This window comes from Falco punctatus (genome assembly GCF_963210335.1).
Source record: "Falco punctatus genome assembly, chromosome: 3".
Lineage (NCBI taxonomy): Eukaryota > Metazoa > Chordata > Aves > Falconiformes > Falconidae > Falco > Falco punctatus.
Window position 1 is genome coordinate 42,116,272 of NC_137582.1, and position 23,279 is coordinate 42,139,550.

The 23,279-nt window shown below is 40.4% G+C and overlaps 1 long non-coding RNA gene across 1 annotated transcript in view; it reads left to right on the top strand.

Annotated features, from left to right (window-relative positions):
- LOC308060214 overlaps nt 1-21,401 on the top strand; it is a 41,595-nt gene extending 20,194 nt beyond the window's left edge. Inside the window, exon 2 of the long non-coding RNA XR_013926647.1 lies at nt 22-21,401. This is a non-coding gene — a long non-coding RNA (uncharacterized lncRNA). The remainder of the gene's footprint in view (nt 1-21) is intronic.
- Nucleotides 21,402-23,279: the final 1,878 nt, after the last annotated feature.

The window sequence follows — 23,279 nt, forward strand, 5'->3', positions numbered from 1 at the left end:
TTTTTTTTTTTTTTTTAACAGACTACATTTCTGGAGCCTAAATAAAATATAGTCAACTTGCATTTGATCTTGAAATCTTTCTGTAAGCTGAGATTGCTTACTTGAGAAAAGAAATAATAACTAAAGAAATTGAATGGCGGTAATTTGCCTATCTTTAAAAAGCAATGATTTGATTACTTCACACAAAGGATGTCACTCCTCATAATATCTCATCCGGAAAAAAAAAAAGATGAAGAATTGTCAAAAAAAAAAAAAAAAAAAGAGAAATAAGGAAAAAGAAAAAGAGGTGGTTGCAGACTGTTGTGAATATCTTTCTGAACAGTTGTATTCTAACCTATATAAATCGGCAGCCACAGATGCAGTAGCTAAGCTAACAAAGACGCATGGTGCTCTGTGACCCTCATCATCCCAGTGCATCTGAAAACAGAACTCAGAACTATAAGGTTACTGTGAATGTGGAAAATGGCAGGCAGTCAGCTCTTTCGCCAGACTTAGCAAAATCGTAAGAATAAATGAAAAGTGAAAACATGTAACCAGTTCTTTGCACAGGGGTGGGGGAGAGGAGAGAATTTTGGGTCGTCTAACAGCTAATGTAAACTACAGGGTAGATTCCTTCCAGAGCTAAGCTTGTGATTACATTAATCATACACGCTAGAGCTAATGCTATACATTACACTTCCAGGATTTCAATAGCGGGTTAGAGCTATAAAAGAGGGAAACAGTCCCCAATATTGGGCACACCACTAACAGAAATAAAGAAGGGGAAAATAATTGCTGAAACAGCTAGTCAGCTGAGTACCAAGGAAATAGTGAGTGAGCAATTATCAGTTTGTAATCGATGTGACCATTACCCTCTTCTATAGCCTCTTTTTGAGCATGTCTTTTGCACCTGGCACTTCAGCGAAACAGTAGCTGAAAGAGGACTCTGTAACATGTCCATAATAGACTGCTCCCCTGCCTTCAGGAGCAAGTGGCCATTTCAATGGCTGCAGATGTTAATGTAAGAATGGACACTGCTAGGTACCATTCTCTAGTGACGCTGGAGTCCTTGTAGTCAACAGCTTGAGCTCTTTAATTCATGATACAGTCTTTATGCTAAAAGGTCTCAAGGAAACACTGATAGCTTCTGCCTCAGATGTTCTCAGCAGACTGTGTAAACAATGTGTTGGCTTAGAAGGTCACATAGATGTCCTATATTTACTTACAGTAAAGGCCTTCATTGTATTTTCTGATGTTGTCTGCCTAAATTGATATGCGTGTCAGCTGTGTAGCTTGCTGAATTCTGGGCACAGAAAAAACCCCAGCTATGTTATAACTGGTTCTCATTAAACTGCTAAATGGAATACTAAAAGGTAGCTTAAAATCAAGTGCGTTTAATAAAGCTGTATTTGAATTGGCACACATACGGGTCCCATGTGTTTTTCAGTTTGCTAGTGTTGCAAATTTATCATCTGTATTACCTATGCTTAAATGTTACTTCGCTCCAATAAAAACAGGCATCATTTACAATTTCTATCAAACATTGCTAAGTAAGCCCATGACCAGATTCGTTAGCTAACTGTTAAAGGCAACATAACACGCCCATTTAATTTACTGTATCTTGGAAAGTGATTTATGCCTTTAGATTAGATATGGGTTTGGAGGATTAAAAAAAAACAACACGGGGCACAAAGAGGGGATTTTTTGTAGGAGATACATTTATAGTTTGAACAGAACTGTACAGACAACTCATTCACCGCAGTTCGCTTTCCTTGTTAAACCTGCAGAAGTCCTGGAAACTAAATCACAAGGAGGAGTTTAATCAGTGCAATTATATCAAAATTCCATGTTGAAGAAAGCTGTGTGATGAGATCTGTTATGAGAAAGAGTGTCTTCCTGTTTCTTTGCCAAAATTTCTTTGCAAGGAGAGAGCACGGAGACCTCTGTGGCAGGCTGCTCCGGAGGGCTCCCTGCCCAGCCCAGGACGGGGGCTGACACCCTTCCAGGTCTGACTGCTTCTGACTCTTCAGATCTGCTGTTATGACTCAGGCAAGGGCAAGTCCCGACTCCGACACAGATCCCAAAACAGATCGGTATCCCAGCAAGACTGTGTAATACGCATTCATAGCCAGACTGCCAAAACTAAGCTTGGCTATAGGAATTTGGTGTCCTTGCAACTCCGGAGACATTGCATTCCTCAGATATGATAGATTTGCTGAAATAGGAATAGTAGGTTTACAGATTTGCCTGAAACCACCTTTCACATACACAGTCATAGAAGCCACTGCTCCAGTCTGGGGCCTCACCATACCTCCATAGTGCTTTGTTTGGTTGCTTACATGGAAACACAACAGTAGGAAACTATTTTATGTAATTTAGCAGTGAGAAAGAGAGCAAAGGAGCCAGCATCGTGTGATCGTCCAGCTCGCTGGACCACCATCAGGTAGTGGCTAGAATAAAATTTGGTCAGCTCTGCTTTACAGCAGCACCAACCTGCAACAGGTCTTTACCTTTCCTTTTTCAGATTATGAAGCTGAAAAAACTTATTAGAAAATAAGAATCTGAATTTTAATCAATAATCATGTCCATGGTAAGATAAATTTATACTTGCAAAGGCTTCAACAGATGTTTTTCATTGTAATGGCTGAGATCCAGATTCTTTTTACATTCTTATTTTCCTTCCTTAAACTGAAATAAGACCAGAGGTCACTCCAAATTCTTCTTGGTGTGCATGTGTGTGTGTGTGTGTGTAGAAAGTGGACACATGTAGAAAAAAAAAGATCCCTCTAAACAGGAAAAATAAATCAGAAATACCACAAACCAGGATAAACTCAGATTTTCTGAGTGATGCAGACATTTGGAAATAAAAGCCATCTGAAACAGTAATTTAAAAAACATTACAGCTTCTTTTGAAGTGAGATTTCTCAATGAGGAAAGCAATTTCTTTGGCTCAAGGAAGGTGCCGTGGCACCATGAAGCTCATGCAACTTTCCCAAATATTTCAGAAACCCATATAAACTCATCCAAACCAAAAAGGAAAACACAAAACAAGATATTTGACTCACAAACTAGCCACTAAAATGTCAGCTGGTTACGGATTGCTCCACCTGCCAAGGCTGAAATCTAGGACAATGATCCCAGAGGGGTCAAAATCCTATAATCCCTCCTCAGACCACAGTCCTATTAACTCTAAAACTTCCCTGAAAAATAGACAAAATACCTATATTATACAATAAGACTAGAGTTATATGTTTTTTATGAAAACAGCATGGTTGTGGAAGGTGCCAGGCTGCTAGTCCCGGAACGTAGAAGGCAGCTACAGCTGAGGCAGAAGTAGGACTTGCTTGTTCATCAACCTGCTGTGACCTGGGGCCAGGACAAAGAGTTCAGTCTCCCTGCCTGCTTAAATCCTTGGCCCAGGAGCTTTCGTAGCCAGCAAGGGTGCTAATTAGAGCCAACTGTGGTGTTGACACACGTGTACTGGGAACCAGGAAGGGACCAACCTCATTTTCACAACAGCATCACGCAGAAAGAAGTTTTGGTTGGTTTGATTTAATGACTTGATTAGAATTTGAGCTACTAATTTACAAGGGATAGGTGTTGTACCTGCCGCCAGTCCTCTGAACCAGCCAGCTTTGTACAGGATCAAATTCATGTAACAGTTCAGACTCAGCAGTGGCACAAATAAGGGTATAAATTTCATGCCAAGTGTAAATGACTAATAAAGTAGTTACAAAGTAGTATGCCTGTACACTGATTTGGCATTCCACGTGTGTGCAGAAGCAATTTGGTATGCTATGGGGACCAGATTCAGCCCTGGCATAAATCAATGGGACTCACATCTATTGAACACAAGAACTGAAATAGGACTCAAAAGCATTTTAGACGGTGTAGGAATTAGTGATGGGAGGGATATGTGAAGAGTGTATGGATGGCAAACAGCACAGAAGGGGAAAAGAGCAGGAAAGAAACAAGGAGAGAAGAGCGTAGAAGGTGAACAGGACCTTCTCTGTTCTTTTTACTGTTCCTTTTCTTCAACTGGAACTTGATTTTTTTTTTTTTTTTCCCCTGCATCCACACTGTGCGATAAATTGGGGAGCAGCTTGGAAACACTTAAAAGCCTTTTAATGACCAGTTACACCTGATGAGTAACAATCATTCAGGTCAGTTCTGAATGAGGTCCAGAGACCTCTGCGGAATTTCCATCTGCTCGCCGCAAACAGCTACAGGGGAATTTGGCCGCCACATATTCTTGGATCCATAGCGTTATAGTTGAGGTGAACTGAGCCCAATGTATACAGTTTTCTAGACCTAGTTTCCCGCAGCAAATAGACCCTGAGTGATAAAACTACAGTAACACAAACACTCAGACACATGGAATGACGGGTACTGCAAATCTGGATGAAAACAGCGCACTACTAAGATGTAAGACTGGTAGCTGAAAGCAGGCATGATTTTACCAGGTGGCTAAGGCAGTTCAGTTGTGACTCATTTTATCAGGCACACTTGCATCACAAAAAGTGAAGGAAAGCTGCATGTCTCTGCCACTCCCCTGTATAAACTGAAGCATTCCTTGCAGTGTTTATTATTGCGCTGTGCAAGCCTAGAGGAGACCAGCAAACAACGGTATTTGGTATTGCCTAACAGGTTCCAGATTATCCAAATAGTTTGCAAGTGGGCATGAGGGAGCAATGCAGAAGTTCTGCAAATTGTCACCATACATTTCAGACATTTATAAGCTCTCAGGTGTTGATCACAGCGGTTTATTTATATACTATGTGCACAGTGCTAAGGTCCTCAGCACTAACAGGGAACAGAAATCAGCTTTTTGTTATTTTTTTGTTAGATTTTTTTCAGACTGAGCACTTGCTACCACTTTTAGGCAGCAGGTTTTGATATTTTAGTACAAACTTACTGATGTCACTTTTGAACAAAATTTCACTATGCAAAGTTCTACAGACATTATAGGCACGGGCATTTGTCTCATCATTAGTTATAAATGCACCTGGATTATCAAAATACTCTCTGTTACATTTTCTGAGGCTTCCCAGAGCAGGAAACAATAAAATTCAGAATAAGGTATGGGTATGTGAAATCTCTGCTGTCAGCAAGCTGTATGACTTCATCACATCTTTTTAGCGCACATCATCTGCATTTTGTTACCAAGTCCAGTAGAATATACTTAACTGTATTCAAATCACATTTAAATTAAGTGGCACAGTTTCTGAAAATGTTTCTTTGCAACATACTGAAAGGATGTTTATAACTGATATGGTAAGTGTAAATTTATTACAATTATTCACCTATTTGATCAACATCCACACACATATTGTCACTCCTTGCTGGAAGTTTCATCCACATATACTTTGAGGGACACATTTAAAACCACAAAATGGTGTCACATTTTGCCCCACTGCAAAAACTCATTTACTCTGCACTACTGTAGCAAACTGTAGAATAAATAAAAAGTGCTCTTGGATTCTTAAAAATGGTCAGGCATGGGCTTCCAAGGGCTATCGGAAACATAAGCACACATCACAGAACATCACGATTACCCACCAAAATATTGGTCGCTGAGAATTACGAATACTTCCCTGGCAACAGGTAAAAATTAATAACAGAGAGTGAAATGATGATAAATGCTTTCCCATCGGTATATAGACTTTTAAGATTTTTTTTCAGCTCCTTCCCTGAGAACAGAGAGGATGGAAACTCAAGATGAAGAAGCTCAACTCTCTTGTGGACTACACTTACCAGAACCAGGCTGATGAGGTTGCCTTTGATTAAACTCAGAACATTTCCAAGCCAGCTTCAAATAACATTCAGTGTATCCAGCTCCTGGCTAGACTCCATCAGAGGGCAAAGGCTGGGTTAAATGGTAGGTTACCTAACCACCTGCTTGAGTTAGACTGATCTAGGTTAAAACGTGCACTACAGTAATCACAAGCTTTTAGTTCATTAGAGTCTAGGGCAAGGCTTATGCATGAGCACACAGCAAAGCACATGCATTGTCAGAGCTGGGCTAGGAAGTGTTGCAGGGCTGCCTTGACTCTCAGAAGGCTCCATACATTCTTGACCTTTCTGCCATATAAGCAACCTAAGCAGTCACACTGATTCGCACAGTCACAGGTAATTGGGATAAGAGAAAGATCCCACAGGATGCCTGCCTGCCTCAGTTCTGCACAACACAAGTTCTTCTGTGCAAAAGTGGACATGACCCCCCTGCCAGTCTCACAGGTTATATTAAAGTTTAGTCATAATGGATAGAACAGGGGATAAGAAAAAATTGATTGGCATACAATTATGTGAATCGTGGCACCCATGCACTTCACTCAAGATTGAAGCTCAGCAACTGTATAAATGAGGTGTTTGAAAAGAATTTGGTGGCTAACCTTGAATCTATTGTCCTTAAGCAAGCAGAGATTTACTTATCATTTGTATGGAGAACATCATAAAATGGTGAGAATGCAATATCCTAAAGCCCATGCGCAGCATCTTAATAAAACAGTCTGCCGATCATGCAGCAAAATTCAGGCACCCTCTTTAGATCAGACTGGATAGACCAAGGGTAACAGTTGGTTCATTTTCCTTCACCAAACAGATTTATTGGGTACAGCTGTCTGGGTGCAGCTTCCTGGGTCATCAGCTTAGTCACCTGCTCCCAGGTCATGAAATTCCTTCATGTGCATACCATCCCTAAAATCAGAAATAACTTCTCCTCCACCTCTTCCTCCCTACCCTGCTCTAACTGAAAGCTCGTTCCAAAGGCCAACTGCTCAGTTTTATGCTGGATCTGCCTATACCGAGCAGAGAGCAGTGAAGAAGTGTATGTGACAGAGCTAGCCTGGCTTTAGAGCACATAATGTCATGTCACTGGTGATTGGGACCCACCAGGTAAGACAGCCAACACATTTCAGTGTGTGAAAAAACTGTGAAAATGGTGAAATCCTTTTCTTGCTACCATCTCACACAGTATCTTTGTGAAGGTCACAGGAGAGATGAGATGCAGCATCCAGTTTTACATTACTGCAGTGGGGCAGTTTGTCAAAGTTTCCCAGGAATCCCTGAGTTTTCAAAATTTCCCAGTTTTCAGATTTTCAAAGTTTCCCAGAAGCAATCAGGAGCACGTTCCAGAGAAAATCTTATTTGGCAAGCTAGCATCAAGCTGAGGAACAGATGGTATGATCCTTTAGGAAAATAGAGATAGATGGGCTGAGGTGAGTTAGACCATTTGGATCTATTATCTGATGAGAAATGAAGCCCTGAGCTGGCATCGCCTTTCCTGAGGTGGCAGAGGCAGCAGCAGATGTGAAGATGAGTAGGTGAGGCAATGAGATCAGAAGGCACCTGGTGCTGAGATGTACATCTCCTTTACAGTAAGCTTGTATGATGCTGGCCAGTTGTCCAGCTGAAATTATCACCTTCTCAAGGTTTAGTTATCAAAGCAAGAAGCTAGGTAAGACTGGGTGATGCTGGCAGAGGAGGGAAAAGTCTTCTGTTAGAGTACCTTTCCAGGGATTACCCACTAACAGGGTTTTGTTAATCTGTTTTGGATTCTTGCCTGTAGCCACAGCAACTGAGAAATCACTGCTTTCTCCTGTAACCAGGCAGAATGCTGTTCACTCTTTCTTAATAGAGGTCTGGCAACAGCCTTTATGATTTGATCATTTCAGTTCCTGTTGTCGAGCAATCCAGCCTCCCTGAAAAAGCTCCAGTGAATAAGGGAGTAACAGCCTAGCTGAGGTGTTCCCAACTCTTCTGTCTTCACCCTCTGAAGTGCCTGTTCAAGAGGTCTTCAAAGACCTCTGCAGAACTGGTCCTTAGCACCTGCTGTAGGTGTTTCTTATACAGAGGGGCTCTTCACGTGGTTCCTGTCTCTTCATTCTGGCGAGGCAGAGCGGTAGGTGCAGGTACGGGATCAGATGTTGGAGGCTGCGTGACAGCTGTGCTCCTTCAGAGCTAAACAGCTGTGCAGGGCATTGCACCAGCAAAGCTCCTGCCAGTCCATGAACCCACAACGCGCATCAGGGCTTGTGGCTGCTGTTTTGTCAGAAGCACCTTGCTTTCGCATTCATATGGATGTTGCTGTGCCCATGAGAAGGCTGGCAAGGGGGACACACACACTGGATCAGGCCCTGTCCCCCTTTCTTTAGGAGCTTTCCCTTTCTGCCTGCCCCGATGGGTAAAAGTGGAAGGAAAATGCAGGGACAGAGGCAGGTTTCTCCCAAACAGTCTCACTCCTCTCCCAGCTTCTACAGAGAGCTAAAACAATTAAAAAAAAATAAGAAAAAGAAAAAAAAAAAAGAAAAGGGGGGGGGGGGGGCAGTGCAGGGAGAAAAACAGGGAGAAAAAAAAAACAAGGAGAAAAAAAGCCGTTGTCTTCTCACCACAGCAGGAATCACACTGTGAACAGCCACTGAGTGACAGAGCAAGAGTAGGAGGCTGAGCTTTGCTGCTTTTATTCCTCAGTGCATGTGGCTCACAACAAAGGCCATATGCCCTGATCCTAGACATCTTCAGTCTTTTAAGCAGCCTTCAGCATGCAAGTAGCTCTATTAAGCAGTATTAATTATTACAGCATATGGCTGTAAAGAAAAAAATGAGAAATATCTTATTGATCCTTTAATTAAAATACCTATGCAGCTAACCTCTTAGTGTTTGTAGACAGCAAGAAAAGATAAATTAATAGTCTTTTTTTGGTGGGTGAGTTATTTGCAAGGCATTCCTGATTTCTGCACAAGCACTCATTCTTCATAGAGCTTGGGAGAAAAGAAAAGTTTAGAATAATACCTGTGAAACTGTGAGGTTGTCCGAATTGTTCATTTTGACCATTCACTATCAATAACACGCAATTTGCCCCACAAAATATTTTTTGCTATCTCAATGGGTAGGATAGTTTTATACAAGAAAAACAGCTGAAGAAGGCTAGGACAGGTTTGTGAATGCCACCAAGTGAACTGCTATTCAGCAAAAGACTTGAGACAGATTCTGCTCCTATTACTCTCCTATTTCTAAGGGACTATTCAATGTGAGATTGATCAAGTTGTCAGTTACAAATGACATCAAACAAAAACCTGTGTGGCTTATTGATGAGTTTATTTGCAATGCTGTGTTTTCTTTTCTTTGCTCTTGCTGAAAACCAAAGCATATTGAATTTGCTTGACATAATGAAGCTAATTCTTTATCTGCCATATTCTTGTACTGAACAATTTTATATACATTTACAAAAAAAGCTCTAAAGTATAGTTCATTTCTCATTTTTGCCTCCTCAGAAATGGCAGAAGTCTGCATACTTCCTAGAATTCAGTTATATTGCTGAGCAACAGAAATGACTGATGGGATCTTTTCCATTAAAAAAACAGAGAAGAGAGTGGCTCAAGAAACAAACCCTTGATGTAAAAAAGTAATTTTATTCCATAAATACGTTTTGGCACAGATAGCTCAGTTGATCAACAAAAGCAGTTCTTTAAAACACTAATCTTATTAGTAAAAATAAAGGAAACTCTACTACTTGCTGTCCTTGCACTTTATGAGAACTGCTCACATTTAATACAGGAAGAGAGAGACCTGAATATTTCAGTAGAAGCAAGTGATAAACAAGCAAGCCCTATTTTGAAATGTGCCTCAAATTTTGGAAAGAAAATACAGCTGAGCCCTCTTCAGTCTAGTTTGTTAACTAACCTCATCAGGTTGAAATCCAGCCCTTTCCTATAAGCACCAGGCTTTTGTAGTGTTTTCTCGACCCACAGTCAGCCACCCAGCTCACTAAGTGCTTGCATATGCATAAACAGAACAAGGCATCCTTCCCCTGTCTGCCCCCTGAAAGCCTCAAACGCTGAAGTAAAGGGGGACCTTTTAAGCAGGGTTTTAATTAGCACCCATTGTTCCTCGGCTGGCAGGACAGGCAGAAAGGCCCAGTGGTTTGAAAACTGCCATCACAGTGGGAATCTAACTTTGCAATTGAATCAATCTGCAAACTCCACAGGACTTACACACTGAAAATGAAAAAAAAGAGGGAGTAGACCAGGGCATTAATTATAGTGCTGTACTCATACTGCTACGTTTAAGGGTCTGTGAGCATTTCTCTCGTATATTTTTAAGAGGAAAATAGAATCATATAAATCCACTAGAGAATGAGACCTGGTCATACAAGTCTAAACACAAAAGTGAAATTCAGCATTAAGTCTGCCACTTGATCTTTAACTTGTAGCATCTGTACTACAGATGGTTATTTCTGAAGATGTCTGAAATGGCTAACTGGGAAAAAGGGATTTTAGGAGGAAGATATTCTTCAGCTTCAGTAGGCTTGGTATATAATAAGCAGGGGCTTAGGTTTAACAGAAATTCCTCCGCCTTCAGTAGAGAGGTGCATGTGTGATGATGCATGACGTCATGCAGCTGTTCCAAAAAAAACCCAGGCTGCAATGGCTGACTTGACTACCCCAGATAAGAACTTGCACTGGAGGCTATCTTTTCAAATTTGAACAGGTAACACCTGACTGACTGCACCAGCCCAGCCCAGCCTCACTCCCCATCATTTGGGCTATCCTTGTGGCAGGCAAGCAATCCATCTCATCACATCAACTACTTATTTCTGCAGAGGGATTCTCCCTGCCTTTTCAGGGGCTAAAGAGAAGTTTATCTTTGACTCTTACTTTAAAAAAGATGGAAAATAAGCAAGGCCAGTGAAGGCAAACTATACTCAAGCTCATTTATCAGTACTATCTATTTTATAGATGTACAGAGAATGCTAAGACTTTTTTTCTAAACAGAATGTAGAAAAGATGACATGAAATAACATACCACCTTCTTATACTTACGATTTTGAAAGATTCATTCTGCACATTTGTTTTAGCTTTTTGCTGTGTTTTAGGAACTATAGGTCCTCTATCTCATATGAGAGGATGCACCATAAACAGTACATACATAAACAGTAGAAGAATTTTAAATACTAAAGCAAAAAATAGTGAGGCATAAAAAAATGTTCTTCAAAAATCTATTTTATGTTAATTTAATTACTCAGTTCTATGAGGAATTCTATCTACTCTCAGTGCCAAAAAATACAGTAAGGCTTTATTATCAGCACAGGTTTCCTAACTGATGGCAGCTGAGATTCCCTGACATCATGACGGGAGAGCAGTGAAAAGGCCCACTCTGAGGAACAGATATATTTACGGACCCTTTTCAGCCGTCTAGAATCTGATCTGAATCAAAACATGGATGTAGCCAGGAGCAATTTGGGAGCTACATGCAATGCAAACCTCCTGCTGATTTGAAGAACACTCTTTTAATTGCATGTTGTTTATATCTTAAAAGTCCATGAAAGCTGGCAAGGCAAGCTTTCAGAAGCTAAGTATGAAAAGCAAAATTGGTGAAGTACAAGCAAATATAAAAAGTAAAATTACCTTTTTTCTCCGTTCCTCTCTTCTTGTTCAACACGCAGGATGGGCAGAGTTCAAATAATGAGCAGCTACACAATATTTGTGCCTGCAGGCCTTATTTACTATACACAATTCATATCCTGCTCTGAAGGCAGAGTTATTAAATTCCCCATGAACCTTTTCATGGCCCTACTCACAATGTTGTATCTAAGGGCTTTGTGAACAAAATGAATTTATTTTTACAGCATGTTTCTGAGGACAGGGACACATTGGAAGAGGCAAGCATTATAATCATTTCATAGAGGGGGAACTTAAGGTCAAAAGGGCAAAAGTATTTTAGGCATGTAATGTAAAGAACCAGGACCTGGTATTTTTGAAGGTACTTCACGTTAAGAAGAGCTTCATCTACTTGAAGCATGAATAACTTTGTTTACTCCAGCTCCAAGAGTGAGTATTTTTATTCTCTACAAATTTACCAAAAAAGGCATGCCAAAAATATGTGACCATCTAAAAAATCTGGCTTCATTGAATGGCCACAAATCACAGAGCACCCCAAAATTTAGCAACAAGGTTCATTTTCCCCTTCTTGACATTCCTACCTGATTTACCTTTAGCAAACAAAGGAGTCCCACAAACAGGGGTGTCTTTGTTAGCTAGCTTTGATTATTTCTCAGAAAAGGTCTAGCTTTTCTATAGAGTGGGGATGATGGCCTGTGGGATAACAGCAGAGTCAAGATCATCTGGATGCCTTCACAGTGAAGCATCTACCTTAGTGTTGAGAACCAAGTTCCTGTGCAGTTAAGGGAGAGAGGTAAGTGCCCCCAAAGAGCAATTCTGAACACCTCAGTGGGGTAGATGGCTCGCGTCAGTCAGTGTGACTACTCCTGGACACCCCTATGAGCCCACTGAATTGGAGGAGGTGGGGTTGTGTAGGCAAGGTGCCAGGGTATGGTACCTTAGAGAAAGTCTGGCAGGCAAACTACTTTCTGGCATTTTTCATTTGCAACATTATATTCTCCCAAGCTGGTATTTAAAAAAGAAAATACCTTGGGAATTTACTCACAAAACTCTTGATTGAAAATAGAAATTTTCCCTTCTGTTCTCATATCAAAACCTGTGCTGGACATCCCCAGAGCTTGAAGGCTTAGTGCTGTCACAGTAACTTCTGATACTTATGTGTATGGAAAACTGCTTGCTGCTATGGGATCTGCAGAAGCTGGAGCATATCCAGCATGGGCAGCTGTGCTGCAGGGTGTGAGAGCTGTGTCCTGTGTGCAGACAAGTGAGACTCAGAAGCACTGTGACCTTTTCTTATCCTCTAGAGAAAGATGTGCTGGGGCATGCATAGACCTCTGTCTATTCCCCGCCATCTCTATCCTGCATCCCAGTTGGGCCCAGTTACCTTAGGTCCAAATCCCCTTCCCATCCCAATTCCTCTTGCAGTATTATTTTCCAACCAATCTCTCTCCCTCGTTTATTTCTGTTGCCATCTTTCTCTAGTTTTCCTGTTGCTGCTCAGCTATACAAGCCTTGTTTCTTTTTCATTCAAATACAACACCTTCTTTTTGCATGTTGCCAGGACCTGGCAGGAAAACCTGAAGGACGTGGTTAAATGGGTCTGATAGCCTGAAATGCCCCAAACAGTCTATTTCAATTACATATCCAACTCAAATGTAAAAATATTATTTGGAAACAGAGTTGCCAAAAGCTTACAAAGTTTCAACTGAGAGTGTTCAAACTAAAACTGGAAAAGGCTTAAAAACTGGCCAGATTTGGGTAACAGAATAGCAGAGCCCTTTTCTGACACAAGGCTAGTCTGAGTCACTCCCACCTTGTGTCAGAAATATGCATTCTTTTGTGTTTTGCAGGATGGGATCATTTTACAGGGACAACCAAAGGGCATTTAGCTCAGAATACCCTATATGTGAAGTCTAATTGTTTTAGCAAGGTAGAAAACTTGTAGCTGAAGAACTTCCCATCTCCAATGTTTGATGGCTGGGACATTGCTGTAGAAAATGGGACATAGATGTCAAAATCCTCTGAAGGATCAGAAAACTGATTCCAGCTTTCCAGTTCCGGAAGAAAGACCTAAATGGTAGGCTTTCTGGGGAAAAAAAATGAAGTTAGCAACCTTTAACTTTCCTAAAATTCCTCTTCACTGGCTTAAATTTTCTTGGAGCTTTCTCCAATTAGATGCTAATGGGTGAAAAAAAGAGGGAAAAAGAAAAAAAAAAAAGGTATTTTTGTGTTACCTTCAGTCCAAGGCCCAGAGGTTTTTCCTTCCTTTTTCCCCTCTTCCCAGGCAATTTGAATTTTGGGGGTCCCTGTGATTGCTCACAGGAGGTGACATCTGGCTGCAAACCTGGGTCATCGGGTCATAAGGGACACAAGAGACCTGAATAGCAGTTCCAGTGAACTTCATTTGGAATATGGATTCTAACTCAATACTTGAGAACCTCAAAAACAGAAGGGTGGAGAAAATGTTATAAAAAGCAAATATTTCAGGCACACACAAAAAAAGAAGTTTAAAAACTATTTTCCACAGAAAACCAGTATCGGTGGAATGTTTGAGCGATCCTAATACTACTCTAGTAAAATACGCCTTTACATTGACTTTGATGTTTCATGCCTTAAACACAAATGCACCTCTTTTCTTTCTATGATATTTCTAATTAAAAAGAATTTTCCTACCACATTGTCCAAAGGTAGAGGAAATCACATAATACTCCTACCTTTCCTTTGGGAGAAAAAATGCTAAGGAGTTTTTCATCTTCAGCTCTCTTTTACTACAGATGGTAACACGTGATTTTACAAGTCAAGGTCACATTTAGCTAGTTGTCATGGTGAATGAAAACACATGGGAAATCCGGCATGTAGCATTTAGTTTGGCTTTCTGGGAGAGGTAACATACAAGAAATTCTGTCATGAAGAGGCTGTGTTTAGCCAGCCTCTGGTACCTTTAACAGTCATCTTTTTGGCACTCACATTTAAACAGAGTAACGAACCTTTTCCTCTCCACAGCTGTAAATCAATACCACCAACGTGTCCCTTAAGAAAATCATTAACAAATTGTATAAATGCCTGGCCAGTCAACAGAAGGGTTTCCATTTCAATTGTCCATGGAAAGAAAAGAAACTCTTTTTGTAACATATTCAGAGTAAGACCTGGTTGTGCATTGCAACCATTTTCAAGATACGTTATTTCAAAAGACATAACTGGCTGGGTGCTAATTTTTTTCTGGGGAAAATAGTAATCATGTATGTATCTATGAGCTCTCAATGAGCTACTTTCTTCAAAGCAGGAACTGAAAGAAGCTGAAAAAAATATGGAAAATGCAATTCCAAAACAATGTTCTTTTCAAGTATATTGAAAGGGTACGTAAGAAAAGCTTTCTTAGCAAAGTAGCTGAACTGTTCAGGTTCCCCTAGAGAAACTCTTCTGGTAACTGTCTGCTCTAGGTACAGATTAAAAAGCTGGCCTGGAAAGCACAGGAGTAACAGTGTGAGGAAAGGGCAGTGGTAGCCACCAGATGAGGAAAGATCAATATATGGTTGCTGGTTGAGCTTTCTCTAGAGGCTAAAACCCATTTGAAGACATCTTACATTGGAAAGTAAGACAGTTTGAATTTTCACTAATAAAGCGGAGAAAAAGAACAAGTAGCTGAAAAAAAGACAGGCAATGTGTGATTTTTATAAGGCTGTGCTGCAGTTCACAGCAAAATCCTTTTAAAATAGGAAATTTTGGGTGAAAATGATGTAATCTTCCACTTCCTGTCACTAGTGGCAGCTCCTAATACCTCCCCTGAATCCAGCTTGGAATCATACCAGGCATTTGGATATGCTTTGACCTGGATAAGAATATCACCAGCAATTCCCTCTGTCCTAGCCCATCCCTGTGGCAACAATTACATACATTCCCACCGAAATCTGGGCTCAGCAGTTCAAAGCTTTCCATTGAAAACCTGTCTGTATTTATTGAAAAATCGAGCAATGATGTTGCCTCCATCGCTTACCCTTTTTGTAAAGGGAAAGTGGTCCTAGGAAAGAAAGGTTAGCATTTGTTTGCTGTTAGGGAATGGGAGAAAAATAGAACCAAAAATAAACAAAATCCCTACCCATAAAACTAACACTTGAATAGTTACTTCAGGTAACGTGTCCATTTTGCCCAACCTCTCTGAGTCAGAAGGGTTCCCCCTCACTCCCATATCCTCCTCCCAAATCCTTCCATTTTCCCCTCTGTCCCAAGGAAGGAGTGCATTCCAGCTCTGTCAGGAGGACGGCTCCTTCCAACCCCCTTTTGCATTTTGGTTTGTCCCCTGCTGTTTGAAAAACAGTAATTTAAGGGATAATCTGGCATGATATCTATGTAGGAGCATGGTAGGGATATAAGGACTCCGATTACTGTGAGTACTTCTTAAAAAAATAAAACGCAATATTCCTTGATAGAGAGAAAAAATAGAGTGAATGAAGAGAGAAAGTGGCATGGAAAAGCAATCATCAAGCTGTAGTTTATGATGAGGCTGATTCAGAAAATACTGCTTTCTAATGCAGGCTCACAAGTACGTATCTAGCTCAGTATTTTTATATTGGAGTGATGAATCCCATGGTTTTTTCCTGGTTGCAAGGAGTACCATGGTTGACCCATGATAACATTTAGTGACCCCAGAGCTCCCTAAACAGACAAAAAAAAAAAAAAGAAAAAGAATTGAGAACAAGCATTTCTAAGAGTAGTGACAAATTCCTTATTAATGTGTTCAGACAACCTCACCGTGCAGCAGTGACTTTGGTGCTCAGCTTTCTGACAGCTCGTGCCAGAGCCATTTTGTAATGTTAAAAGGCTAAGTGGTCAAGAGGAGGGAGAAGGGATCCAAGCAGGCCATTATAATTCATAATAGCATTGTAATACTTTCTATCATTTGCTGTTCATAAATCACATAGGAAGAAAATTTGTCACATTGGCCTATGTTATATGATCACTCAGAGAGAAACTCTTATCAGATGTGTAAGCACAGCAGATAGCCCAGTGGCTGCTGCTAGAACCAACTACATACACTTCTGGGTAAACTGCACATGTCAACAGTCAGCGTCAGGATGCCTCTGGAACCTTTGTTTTGTGCCTAATACATGTAACACTGCATAGCTACCTAGTTTTTTCAGTATTACAGAAAGTGTAGGTAAAAAATCTTGTACACAAAGACAAAAAGAATTAATTTCTTCTAAACTGTAAAACTCCAGTCTCTCTCCATATTTTTATTATGCTGAAATAATGACAGAGCAGAGACAGAGAAATCGTCACAGCTCTGCCCATGTGGTGGTCAGGCAAGGGCCCAAATTCTCCAAGGACAATGTGCTTCAGACGTTTTAAGTGTGACAAGAGGATGTAGCCCTGATATTAACTGTACCTCCAAAGTGACTACTTCTTCTAGAAGTTGCAAGAGGAGATAGTTAAACCTCATTAGCTAAATCCCAATTCTACTTTGGATGCTAATAAAGGATGTGTGATAGCTGTCAGACAGTAATTCTTCCTCCTTGGAATCAATATAGCATAAATTGCTCAACACTGGGGCTCTGGGCTGAGGGCAGTCTTTATAAGTGAAGTGTGAGGTTAGTATACAACTTTCCATCTTTCATCCCAGCAATACTATTTCTATATTGTACTTTTAACTATAGGTCAGGGAAGGTATCTCAAAAACCATCAAGAGAAAAAAGTAAGAGAATTTTATTGAAAATGGAGCTGAAGAGTTTGTGGAGGAGACAAGAACTTGAGGATAACGTGAGCAATGAATCAGAGAGCATGGGATAAGGAACTCATCTCATGGAGGAACAAGAGGGTTGGGGAAAAGGATGCAGAAGCAGCAGCAGATGTATTTGGTTTAAATATACATGTGTAAAGAAATCAAAGTATGTAATCTTGTTCCTCAAATTGAAATCTCAAACCCTTATTGATAAAAAATCTTTGAGAATGTTTCTGGTCATGTTAGCGTGAAGCCTAAATTCAGTTATCGTTTCAATTAATAATTTGCAAATACAAAGTGCTGCAGATCTGCACATTAGCAATGTTAGCATGTATTAATGAAGACAGAGCACATGTGCAAAGTGATCTCAACTGCTGGATAAGACTGTTTCAAAAAACAAAATTGCAATGAGTTTTGGCTATTGCAGACTTATAAACCTAGGGCATACGTTAAAATGGCATTCTGAAATTTATTTGGAGTAGTGTATTGAAAAGCAACCTTTCTGAAATTATTTAGGGTCAAAGTAGGCAAACAATAGAACATAAGCTTCTACTATGATGCTTATGAGGCAGAGGGGTAATATAATCCATGGATGTATAAATGTAGGAGAAATGAGCGGTGACTTCATTGTTCTCTATAGCAAAGATAAATTCATTAGAAGGGTAGATATATTGGAAAAATTGGACCTCTTATAAGCAGAGTCACAGACTTATGGAAAACAATAGAATATACCCTACTAAGAGAGTCTTAAATACTTCAACAGATTTAGTCCATTAAAAAGAAAATTGAGAGTCACTTGAGTACAGTGCATAAGTACATTTATGAGATGAAAACAGGGGGCCCTTTAACAATGAAGAAGGTCTTATACAGGTTGAACGTTGAAGCTGGACATATTTATATAAGAAATTATACACTGGGTTTTCATACAAAATGGATGATCAACCTCTAAAATGAGAAGTTTTAGAAACTTTTGTTGTTTGAAATCCTACTGACAAAACTGGATGCTTTTCTGAGGGGTATGACTTTGCTATGTGTGTGTGACAGACTAAGCCTAGAACAAAGATAACAGACATGCCATTTTCACAGATAAAATGAAATACAGTTCACTTAGCCAAAGCTGAAAAACTGGGGAAAGCAGCACTTCAATTTCAGTTGTTCTCTCTATTTTTAAAACTTAAGGAAGGTAGATTTGACCCAAAGCTATAAAGCTTCTGTCAAGCTGAATTGCATCTTTTGTTTCATGTACTGTTTTACCAACATGTTTTGTCTAGCTCTTTTCAGCTCAGAGGTAATACTGTGAGATTTAATAGCTTTGATTTACAGGGCTGATGAGACAATCAAGTGATCTTGCCAGAATTTAAAGTCTATAAATCTATCAATTTCTTCTTATTAACAAAAGAACTTTGCATGCTGATGTTTATCTACTGCAGTTTAATAACTTCTTCTTGTCCTAACAATAATCAATGAATATGTTCTCATATATTTCACTTCATTAAAAAAAATACTATCTTTATCTGCTTATCTGAACTGCTGAAAAAACACATGCATTCATGCATAAACTATTCAATGAATTTGAAAATAAAGCTTTATGTTTAATTTAGCATCCCATAGTCTGCTCCTGATGTTTCTCTGTCTTCGCCATAAATGACATGAATTGTGACACTGGGTAGTGTGCACTAGTCTTTCAACAACACTGCATCCTTTGATGCAAAAATTGACAAAAGCATCATCAGAGTTGTGGGTACCCTGGCAGCAAATACTGATGATTCTCATGAGAAATTTTCTTAGGAACCTGAAAAGCAACAGGAAGAATTTGAAAGTTGGGGGAGGCAATGCTAAGCACTTGGCAAAGTTCTCTTTTTATGCTTAAATTCTGCTCTTCAAGATACCCCTCCGCAAGACAATACAGGCATCAGACGTGGCTGTCTGTCACTGGAAAACCGGGCTGCCTAATCTGTATAGGCAAAAGACAGAGCGGAGTCGCAGAGTTTCTATGGAGATGGGAATTGGTGAGGAAGTACATTTTCTCCTGATTCACCCAGCCTTCCTGATCTTACAAGGGGCCGTTATAGCCATTTATCTCTCTCTGAAGAAATGACAATGTCTTTGTGAGCAATTGCAAAAGCAAGGTGAAGTTTGGCCTCAGATGAGGGTGTCTGGTATATTTTCACCAGGTCTAGCATTTCAAAGTATAATTCACAACAGATTTTGGTCCTTAGACCTGGCAGTATATGCCAAATATAAGACAAACTACTAGGCTGGGAAGAATAGGAAACATTTCCTAAGTAACAGTAATCTCATTAACACTAACCATGCTATCAAACAATTGTACACTGCTCAAACTCTCTGCAGAGCAAGCCTGTCAAACAGCACTGGATCTTTGACAAGCATGTGTAGATGCCAAAACTGTCTGAGTTACTAACTAGGACATGCAAGCAGGCAAATTAGAGGTGTTTTACATTATCATCTGTGCATCTGAGAGATGTCTGGAAAATTTGAGGTAGATTTCTCCACTTTCAGAATACACAGGGTTATTCAAACTCTGTTTATCTCCCTGCCTCCTCTGCCTCTTCAAGGGAATTTTTTTTTAGGAGGGGAAATTTGTAACTGGAAAAGGAAATTGCTTGCAGGAAGAGAGAGCTACAAAGTTGTTTTATTCTTTTTAAAGCCACTTGTCCGGCTGCTGTTACTTTGCATGGATTCAAGCCTGCTCCCTTATCTACACATGAATCTTCTGAGAGGTTAAAGGACTGGGGAGAAGACTTAAAACATACCTTGATGGAGTCATCAAAGAGAAATATATGCCTGGCTTCAATTTACCTCAGTTCAGGGACATGAGGTATGTGGTGGGCGACACTCATTTTCAAGGTCTTGTAAAGAAATATGTTTCCCGATTTGTATTCTTATGTGAAAGAAAAGTTTTTCCTTTCAAATCTGTAAAGACCAGATGTTTTTACAGGCTTTGCAGCATGAGCTGAAGAGGTCAAAGGGAGCCCTTTGCCTTCCTCCCCCCGTGCTCTGCCTCGGCCACGGCGGTGCAGCAGAGGACACGTAAGGCTGACCCGTCACCTGTCCCCCCGCAGTGAGCACCACTGCTGCCTGCCCACCTGCAGGCTCCTTTATCAGCATGCCCAGCTTTGCAAGCATGTTTTGACACACATTTGAATCTAAGCTTGATTTATTTAATAAAATAGGCTTTCTAGGAGAATATGTGAAAGTCCCGGGGGAAGGATGGAGGCGAGGGGAGGAAGCCCACCGAATGGCAAATGCTGGTCCACTGCTCTGCAGGCTCTCACCAGAGCTCAGGGAAGGCAAAGGGCCATCACAATAATAAAAAAATCCTCAAAACCCAGAAGGAGTGAGGAGTAGGAATTTCCCTAAAGCCATTTAAATCTTGAGGACAGGAATACATATGTGTATGTATGTACATATCTCACAATGACAGATAACCTGATCACAGTAGTTTTTTCCGAGCTTATTCTTAACTTGCAGATCCCCTTTGGTTTTAACCTTGGCAGTTTTGTTTATCTTCTGATAGAATCAGGGCTGTAAAATCAGCGTTCAGATAATGCAAAATAATCTGTATATTTTTAAACGAATATAATTTCATCATTTACTTCAGTGTACAGAAAAAAAAAAAGGAGCATTCAGCTCACACCAGTAGAAACTAATACTTCATTATTATTTTCAGTAAAACAGACCCTTTTGTTAATATAGGGAAACCCTTATGTACAGAGGCATTTCAAAAACCAGAAGAGGAACAAAGAATGTGACGAGTGATCTTACTACTAGTTCACAGGTTCAGAAGACATTATTTGCAATATAATATTCTGTGTGTTTTGTAACATAAATAATAAATAACTCATTATTTATTTATTAGAAGATTTTTGGTTCTACTTACCTCAGATTTTTAGAATTACTCAGAAAGATTTTGAAGCTTTTGTGAATTAGATTGCTACCTTTCTCTTCTTTTTAGTAAATCAGGGTTATTTCAACTGTGGTAGGCACACAGGGATTTGGTTGCCAGATCCATTCTGACTTCCTCCCCTTTCCTCACAAGCCAATTCCTCAGTTGGCTTGCCAGGACAATTCAGGAGCCATGTTCTTCTTGTGTGATGTGTATCACCTCAGCATTTTGTGGTTATACACATTTTACATGCTAAAAGATGCCAAATGAAAATACTAAGCCAACACTAGAAGTTTGTTCTTGTGAAACAGGGACAGCAGGCCTAAACTCACTAAAGGTTATACAAAAATCAGGTCAGCAGGAAAAAAAAAAAAAAGGTTTGCAGGAAAATGTGGCCCCTGGTAAATACAGACTGCAGTATTTTAATGTTTTCCAACACAGTTATTCAGAGTAAGATCACAACACCTTTAAGGAACAGCACAAAGGGTTTTCTTGAAAGAAAACAAAATGTCACTGTGGTCTTCAAACACTGCTTTTGCAACCCATAGACCTCACCTGTGTGGCACCTCTAGTTTGCTACAATGCACCTGGGAGAAGGTTGAGGGATGAGCATGGTCCATTTCCAGACCTGCTCTCCACTCCTTCTGGAGAGCTGCAGCTGTGGGGCAGCATGGCCCCCAGTCAGAGGCAGGAAGATATGGAAGAAGGTAAGGGAGGAGAAGCCTAGAATAGGGCAGAAGACGAGGTTTGCAGATGACAGAGCTGTATGATGGTGCCTAGTAACCTTGATATCAGATGAAACCATATGCATTTAGAATCACCTTATTATTATAGGGTTCAGTATACAGATGCATACACATCACTGCCTTCTAGTTTTCACATGAAATACCAGGGGGGGGGAAAAAAAAAGGAAAAAAAAAAAAAAGACTAATGTTGGATCATGATACAGCAGCCAAAACACATGTCGCTAATCCAAACTCATATCCAGACTGAAGGAGCTGGAGGGTGCAACAATAACCATCACTGCCAATAATTTCTTCGTGGTGTGACACTAGATAAGCCAAAGCAATAACAATTATTCTAATCTACATGCAGGAACCATCAATGGAAAAAAAAAACCTAAACCAGTCCATACTCTAGTCTGATTAAAGATGTATGACATGTGAAAACATACCGTAAATAAGCCAGAGTCTGCTATGCATGCCTGAGTGCAGTAAATTTGACATCTTAACTATACGTGCAAGTATTTGTAATGAGAGCTACATGTCATCAAGTTCTGTGTTTCTGCTAAAGCATCAGTTTTAGAAGACTGAGCAGCTTATCCTTTTGTGATGAGCAAACTCTTCAGGCAGCTGCTGGCCTTTACACCTTCCTTGTCGCCACCAGACTAGAGGAGGGTTTGTAAGAACCAGCAAAGACCAGAAAGAAGAGGAGATGAAAGGAACGACTACAGCTCTGGGTGCAGCAGAGGCTGGCTCCTGAGGCTCAGCAAAGTATTTCTGCTACCTGTGCGCAAGAGGAGTGTCTCTGGGTCCTCTTCCAGGAAGGTATCAGGAGAAGCCCAAAGAGGAGAAGCCAAAAAGCTGCAGCCAAACATGGGAAGAAGTAGAAGCAGCCCAAGCAAGGAATATGCAATGTACAGCAACTTTCTGCAGTTATGCCCAGGCTATCTATTTCTCTTCTGACTGAATCTTTCTTCCCTCTCTCATTTCTCAGCCAGATCTTTTAGCAGCTTCCCCATCTATCTCACTTTTCTTATTTCTCCTTGCTTTTCTGTGCCCTCACCCTCCCTCACCTTTCCATTTGTTTATTCTCCTTACAGTCTTTCACTCCTCCTTCACTTCCCCTCCAAAAATGGGTTTTGCTGTCACTTTTCTGTCCCCTTCACTTTGCCATTAAACCTCTTCACTGACAGCTCTTTTGTTTATGTAGTTAGCAAGCTCTTCAGGAGAAAATCGCTGGATCTTCTGAGACCGCATTGCCATGAAAACTAACACCAGATCTGTGAGCAGTAAAGGTTTGACCCAGAAGAGGTCACGCAGTCACGCTTCGGGAGCACCTGTTCCAGGGTTTATGCTGACTCTGTGCCAGTGCTCAGAAAACAGGCTGCAGTTGGTTTGGTGCAATGTTGGATGGCTAGGGGAAGATGTTACCAAAGATGGCATAGAGCCAACCAGTATAAAGCTAAATTACCAACATTTAAAAAACCAGTTGAATTTGCAGAATTATTTCAAACAGCGTCAGCGTTTTGGCTCATGTGGCTTTGGTGCTTTTGATC